Here is a 7,500-nt window from a genome sequence, read left to right as displayed (position 1 = left end):
CCCGCGCGCCGCCTTCCCGACTCGGCGCGGGACGCGGGACGCGGGACACGCGGGACGGGGACGCCCCGGCCAGGGGGAAGCCCCGGAACCCCCCGCGCGCTGCCGGTGACGTCGCTGCCCGCCCGGGGCACGTCACGGAGTTCCCTGGAGACGTTCCAGGGCCCCCGCCGGGCCCGGCTCTGGGGGGGCTTTGCCGGGAGCCCGGTGGGGAGGGTGGGAGCGGGAGGGGGCAGAGTTCAGGCGGCATCCGCCGGACATGTCTGTCTGCTCGCAACCGTGTCAAACAAGGCCGGGTGCAAGGGGCTGAGATGAAGACGGGATCAGGGCCGGACAGAAAGAGGGCCCGGAAATGGTCATTTTGGTTTCCGTTGTCCAATTATTATCATCATCATCATCCCTGGCAGGGGAGGGGGCCAATGCTAAAGTTTGTCCGGACTGCCAGGAGTCCAGGCACAGGGCTGGATGGGATCGTGGGGCAAAGTGCTTTTCGGGCTGGGGGGAGCTTCTGAATCCACAGGCGTGAGTGGGTGTTTCCCACCACCCAAATTAATGGGGGAGGGGGTGAAAACTCTGACAACCAATTAAAAAAATAAATAAAAGGACCCAAGTTCTGAGCAGAGAGGTTGGTGGCCGTCTGGGGGGACGTCGCTGAGATCCTGGGTTGACTCTGGAGCCATTGCAAGCTCCGTGGGACCTGCCTCAGGCCCAAAGCAGCAGATTCACTGGTTGAAGGGGCGCAGGGCTTGCCTCACACAGTGCAGAACTGGGCCTACAACATCTTTCACGTCATAGCACTTTCACAACTTTGGTGGGTATCCTCCCCATTTTACAGGTGGGAAAACTGAGTTGCCAATTTGCATAAGAATGAGTGTCAGAGCAGGCAAAGCAGCCTGGGTTTCTAAGCTCCCAATACCCTGCTCTAACCACTGGCAACTCCATCAAAGCATATCCTGATCATTATAACTGATACCAGATGGACGATCTTGAGGATGCTCTATCCATTCTCACTGTCAAAACTCCATCTGCACGACTCCGGCTATGGCAACGAGGGCCAGAGCAGCATGAACTACAGCTTCAACAACCAGTGGGAGCCCTAGTCCTTTGGGGCATTTTGACACATGGTCCAGGAGGTATGGGGGGGGGGCTTTAATTAGCGAGCTGTGCTAATGAAAAGCACCCGAGTGTCAGGTGTATTAGTGTCCCCTGTGCTGAAAAATGGTGGTGGGGCGCTTTGAACTAAAGCTCATCAACCAAGTTGGAGTTCAAAGCTCCCTGCTGCCGTATTTTGGTGTGGGGACACTGATGCACGTGCTGCTAGGGTCAGCTGGAGCGCATTTATCCGACGCGCTGACTTTCCAGCCTGTCGGAACCAGCTCGTTTGATTTTCTGACTCCTGTTCCTCCAAGGCTTCAGGTACCATCACGAAACATGCAATAGCCCAATCCTGCAGCCCTTTCCTAGATAAAAAGTCCTACCAATTTGAACTGAGCTCTCCCTGGAGGTGGGTTCATTGCGGGATTGGATCCCACAGCTCCCCAACGGCTGGAGAAGAAACGGGCCCAAGCTACGGGTGTGGGAGGCGAGGGTGAAGCCCACAGCGAAAGGCGGCAAAGTTTACCTGTAAGTTCTTTTCCTGGTGGTGGATGGTGACACCCTCATTGCAATGTGGCAAATAACACTTTACTGGAGAGGAGCTGGTAAATTCATTATGCATGGGGTGGAGTCAGAAAATGTGAGTGCTACTTTCACCTCTGCCACTCGCTTCCTGTGTAAGATCTGGCTCAGAGCAGGAAGTATTTTTATTATGGTCTTGTCCAGCGGCCCAGTTAGGATCAGAGTTCATAGTGCAAGAAGCTGTGCAAACACACACACACAAACAAACTCACTGACCCCTGGCTCTCAAGGGCTTATAATTTAAATGTCCTGAATGCCTTTAGCTCCCATCACCCTTACTAGGGGTTGTGGCAGTTCAGCAACTGTAGAAATCAGATGAGTAACTTCTCTGTGTCGGTTTCCTCATCTTTTAAAATAAAGTCAAATCCTTGTCATCATTACGCAGATCTCTCTACATCAGGTACTTGGAGATCTACGAATGAAAAGTGATTGACAAGTACAAAGCGGTCCTGTCTGTTCTAATTTTAGATGAAAGTACCCAACGAGAGGAGTTACAGACGACATGTCAAAAACTCTGCCTATCTTTGTACCTCTTGATTTGTGCAAAACGTAGTGTTGGTGTGTTCATTTGCATGTGATTTATTGTAACTAAATACATTGTGTATTTTTTGCTCTTATTATTGTGGAGACACACGTACCATCTAGAACCGGGAGCAAATCCTAGATCTTTATAGTTGAACATCTATCTCCACGATTCTGGGGGCTTAGAAATACATATAATCAAACCACAATCTAAAACATCTGCAAACTCCTGAGCAGACCATTCATTCACCTGGAAGCCTCCCAAATGCCAGCCTGTCTGAAACACAAGACAAAAACACCTGTCCGAAAGGAGTCGATCATCTGGTAGACATGCATCGGTAAAAGAGCATGTCAAGGTCTTGTGTAAATATGTATTTACAGGTTTTGCTTAAAGCACATCTCTGGTGGCTCCTCCAAACCTTTTATGGTCCGTGTTGTAGACATGCAACAGTTTCTGAGCTGTAAAAGTCTAGTGGGCAAATACACATGGAGGGGGCCTATTGTCCGTCTGATAAACTTCAGCGATTCCTAGATGTCATCACGATTGTAGATCATGGTGCTATCGTTACTGGTTTACCGCCTGGGACAGCAGTATTCCCATCCAACCACTGCCTCTCGGACAGCTTTCTGTTCTGCTACCGGACCTCAAACCTATGTCATTTTCTATCCTTATTTCTTGCTTGTATTCTACAGCGTTTCCCTCTACAGCGTTGTCTTCAGTCCAGGAATTGGACCCTTGGCATCTCCTCTGTGCACCTGTATCGTTAAGTCTAGTTTCTACACCATGTGTCTGAGTGGGTGGTGTCCTCAGTACTCTTCCCAGTTACACACCAAGCAGACCCAGCTGAGAAACAGGCAGAGGGGGCAAGGGGTCTTGGGAGGGGAGGAGAACACATGAGGAAGTATTTCTCTGACTGCCTGTTCTAGACCATAGACTAACAGCTTTTCCTCCCACCCCCCAAGTGGCTTTTGCCTTTTATTTTTTTTCCCTCAGGTCTTCCATTGTGCAATGGGTTGCTCAATATTCTGCACCTCTTTGCAACATGCTGTTGCATCACCTGGATGACAATAGCAATCATTTGCCCTTCTATTCAAGCAGTCAGGGATTTCAAAGCACTTCAGAAACAACAGCCCTCATCATAATAACGTGGCCTTCGCCTCATGCTTTCCATCCCTAGCTCTCAAGCCACTTGAGAAAGAAGGTCTGTCTCATTACCCCCATTTTACAGATTGAGAAATTAAGTCTCTGGGTGCCCACTTTGCAGGAGTGGTAAACTCCGATACAGAAGGGTTAGGTTTGACAACGTGGCAGCGTGCAGGGTGGCAGCAGAGCCGGGGAGCTCTGGCTCCACAGGCACACTATGATAGGCCAAGGCTCATGGAGACCTGGGGAGAGCATTTCAACATCCTGCCAAAATAGACTTCTTCCCAGCCTAGCCCTGTCCTCCAGTTTCAGGCAGCTCCTTGCTACCCCCTGGAGCAACTCTCCCCTCCTGCCTTCTTATGGGTTGTCTTGCTTGCCTGAGTCCTTCCCGGTCCAGCCACCTAGAACAGCTCTGATCAAGAGGCAAACCAGTGACTGACAACAATGCGTGGGGTGTTGCACAGCACCTGCGACCCCAGGGCACAAGGCAGGGTAGGGTTGCACCTTCACTTGACTAAGGAGGCACAAACTTTTGTAGGCTATGGACTCCAAGGCTGGACTCAGCCTGCGAGCAGTGGGGAAGGCAAACTGGATGACTGCCCAGGGCCCCACACTTTTGCAACAAATGTCTGAATTGCTTCTAGGTCATCAAAATGAAGCCGCCCCCAAAATGACTCTCTTGCCCAGGGCCCCAACAACCCTAAGGCTACCACTGCTGTAAGGTGCTGTCCTGCCCTGCCTTCTGCCTGAATTCAGACTCTTTGTCTCTGAGGATCACTCCTCTGGGCTCTGCCTTCAAAAGGAGCCAGAAAAGAAAAGAAAAGGGCCCAGGGTTTATTTTTTGCATCTCTGTGAATGCATCAAGAAGGCGTGAATGGGCTCAGGGAAAGGTGCCTTGAGGGTCCTAGTTGTTTTACTTCTGAACCAGCAGGAAGATCAAGTCTGGCCTTCCCTGTTTGGCTGGAGGGACCCGATACCTGGCCCTGGGGCATTCCTAGCTCTCAGCCTCAGTCCTTCCATGGGAGACATACCTGCTTGCCAGGAGCAGGACTGCCAGGCTGCTAACAACACCAGGCAGAGATCCTGGCTCACGCTCCTCCTACCTCTCGTGCCCTCTGCTCCCAGCCTCCTGCAGCTGGGATGTCACAGCCTTTCCCCTGGAGTCCTCAGAGGAAGGAGCATGGGCTGGGCCTCCTTTTCCCACACACAACTCAGTAGGAAACCAGAGCAGAAGGGGACCCTGGGGCTTCTTTGCTCTCCTGATCACTCTGAAATAAAGAGGCTGAGGCCTCCCCGAGAACAGAGGATGGATCTTGACTTACCCCTTCTGGAGACCAGGATGGGGCCTGTGCTGCTGGCACTCGGACTCCAGAGGCTGCTGGGGCGAGCCGGAGCTGCCTGGCTTGGCAGTGAATGGGATGAATCCCTCTGTGACCGTGCAGGGCTTCTGGGGCTCCTCTTCTGTCCCTGGAGTTGCTGAGTTGAACTGAGGCTAATGGAGCCCAGAGCTCCCCTCGTTTCAGGGCTTCCCTGGACAATCTTCCCAGCTCCTCCCAGATCAACCCCCGGAAGGACTCTCCCTTCTAGCTCTCCAGGCTGGACTCTTGTTTTCTTCCCATTCCTGAGTCCTTGATGTTCCTGCCAAATGAGGCAGCCCAACCCAGCAAGTAGCTAGCTGGCACCATTCTGCTGTTGGGCTGCGTCAGTGCTCTGCCTCTGACTCATTGCTCCATGCAGGCCCTGTGTGGTTGTGGCAAGAGATCCCAAGGATCCTGTGTTAGTCCTCTCCCTGCTCCTTCAAGGTCTGTTGTGGGGAGGCAGGTCCCGAGTAGGAGATAAGTGAGTCTGGGATTTGCTGCCAGCCAGCCCTGGGCTTTGAGTCAGTTCCAGGATCTGTTGTGTGGCCACCGGCAGAGAGCAAGCCTGCCGCACGCTCATAGCACCATGCCTGCCGCGCCTGCTCTCCTCAAATAGGTTGCTTCTGCCGGTCTCAGACTGGGACATCACACATGCACGGAAGCACTAAGACCGTCTGGCATGAAAGCCAGCGTGTCCAGGTGATGCATGGAGGTGCTCAGTTCAGAACCACGGTTTTACTTTCAAGGTAAGTATGCTTCTGGCCCTCCTGGTTGTCGAGAGAACCGTCCAGAGGAGACCTGAGCCTTGCCAATACAATGGTGTCTGCCTGAGTCTGCAGACAGCCTGAAATAAGGGACCCAAAGAGGGGAAATTCCCACAAACTGGGGAGAGAATAAGGAACTGGGCACACAACAGCCCACCTTTTGTTCATTGTATCCAAGCAGTGCTCTCCCTTCAACCCCTGCACACACCCCAGGGGCCTTCACCTTCACACTGCAGGGAGCAGGCACTCGTTAATTAACTCCCCAGCCCATAGTGAAACAGGCACCAGCCCTCTCTGTGGATGAGCTAGATGGCTTTGCACTCCCAGCCAGGTGAACTGGTCTGAAGACGAAAGACTTATGAAGAGAGGCTGACAGGCATGGGACTCTTCAGCCTGGAAAAGCGCAGGCTCAGGGGGGCCTGGTGGCAGCCTATAAGAGGTGCATCAGGGTCTGGGGGAACGCCTGTTCACCAGAGCGCCCCAAGGGATGACAAGGTCAAATGGTCACAAACTCCTCCAGGGGCTGGACTCGATGATCACAAGGTCTCTTCGAGCCCTAAGTCTATGAAATCTATAAAGACTATTTTAGGCTGGACATAAGGAAAAACTTCACTGTCTGAGCCCCCAGGGCCTGGAACAGACTCCCTCCAGAAGTGGTGCAAGCACCTGCTCTGGACTCTTCTAAGAAATGCTTGGATGTCGATCTTGCTGGGATCCTATGACCCCTTCTGACTTCCTGCCCCTGGGGCAGGGGCCTGGACTCCATGATTTTGCAAGGTCCCCAGCCCTATAAAGGTTTTACACGCACAAAAGTAATGGAGGCACCAGCGGGAGCGCTCTCCATCTCTCTGGGGCAGAGAGGAACGATTTGAGATGAAAGGCTTCTGCTCTGGAAATGACACATCTGATGACTGCTGCACAACGACAGCAGTGAACCACGTGCCAGACTGAGCGCCAGCGCGCTGGGTGCTGTACACACACGTGGCCACTGACAGTCCCAGCCCCGACCAATTTGCTGTTGAACAAGATGAGACAAGGCAAAGGTCTGTCCCAATCATAACAGGCCCATCCTCTTAGCCTGGGTAAGGCCCACCTGCTTCTTAGCCAACACCATTTGACCGGGTACCCACCAAAACCCAGGGGCGCTTTTGGCATGAGTTCAGAGCCAGGCTGAGACATCTGTGAGTCCCTGGCGGCCATCATAGAGGACGGTCGGGTTTTCTGCTCCTCTGTCCTCTATTGATACGAAACCCAACGCCTTTACATCCTCTATTTTTCAAGAGAAAAATCCCCACAGACGCTGGCAATGGAGGCAGAGAGGCTTGGCTCTTAAGCACACGGGGAGCCAACGGCAAAGCCCAGAGCTGACCCCGCAGCAAATGAAGCCGGGCTCACAGCCGGACTCATCCACTGGCCTTTCTTCCTCCCCCATAGCGATCGAGAAAAGCAAAGGGATGAAGAGGCTGCTCGGAGAGGAAGGACCAGGTTACCTCAGCGCTGCCTCAGGAAGCCGGGGGACACGTGAAAGCATCCTCCATTAGAAGCAGCGCACGGCCCCCCTGGGTTTCTTGGCTCGGCCCAAATGTCTTGGTGCAAGACGGCCACCAGCCCTAGAGCAGAGCTGCCGTCCTGCCCAGGATCATCCCCGCCACCCTGGGCGGTGTGGTGAGGGCAGCCGCCCGCGGGCCCCGAGCCCAGTCGCAGGCTCCGGCTCGAAGGACGGCGGCAGCTATTGCTGCCACCCCCTTCATCCCCCCGTGCGCCCTAAAGGCCCTGGCGGGAGCGCCCGTTGGAAACCTGGGTCTGGCCGCGAGGCAGAGCTCCCTCCCCGCCACCCGGAAGATGCTAAGGACAGAGCAGGCCCTCACGCTCCCTAATTTGTGAGTGACGCGAGGAGGGACGGAGGAGGACAGAGGGCTGCCATTGCCTGACCCCTCGTGTGGAAACTATGGCAACGGGAAAGGAGTCTCGTTAAGGCAGGATCCCAGTTCTGCTGGCAAGGAGCCAGGCAGGCTGCGCCGAATGTGTGGATCAAAGG

General features: G+C 53.8%; 1 protein-coding gene across 2 annotated transcripts in view; it reads right to left on the bottom strand.

Annotated features, from left to right (window-relative positions):
• CDK2AP1 (cyclin dependent kinase 2 associated protein 1) overlaps positions 1 to 4,908 on the bottom strand; it is a 23,399-nt gene extending 18,491 nt beyond the window's left edge. Inside the window, exon 1 of one of the 2 annotated variants that reach the window (XM_019507146.1) lies at positions 4,663 to 4,908. The gene's annotated coding sequence lies outside the window, so the exon portion shown is untranslated. Of the gene's footprint in view, positions 1 to 1,618; positions 2,627 to 4,662 lie in introns of those variants that run through there. The other variant, XM_019507149.1, reaches the window with a different exon arrangement.
• Positions 4,909 to 7,500: the final 2,592 nt, after the last annotated feature.

This window comes from Gavialis gangeticus, unplaced genomic scaffold, assembly GCF_001723915.1.
Source record: "Gavialis gangeticus isolate Ggan-Ray unplaced genomic scaffold, GavGan_comp1, whole genome shotgun sequence".
Lineage (NCBI taxonomy): Eukaryota > Metazoa > Chordata > Crocodylia > Gavialidae > Gavialis > Gavialis gangeticus.
The sequence above is the reverse complement of the archived record's forward strand: the minus strand, read 5'-3'. Positions and strand labels throughout refer to the sequence as shown.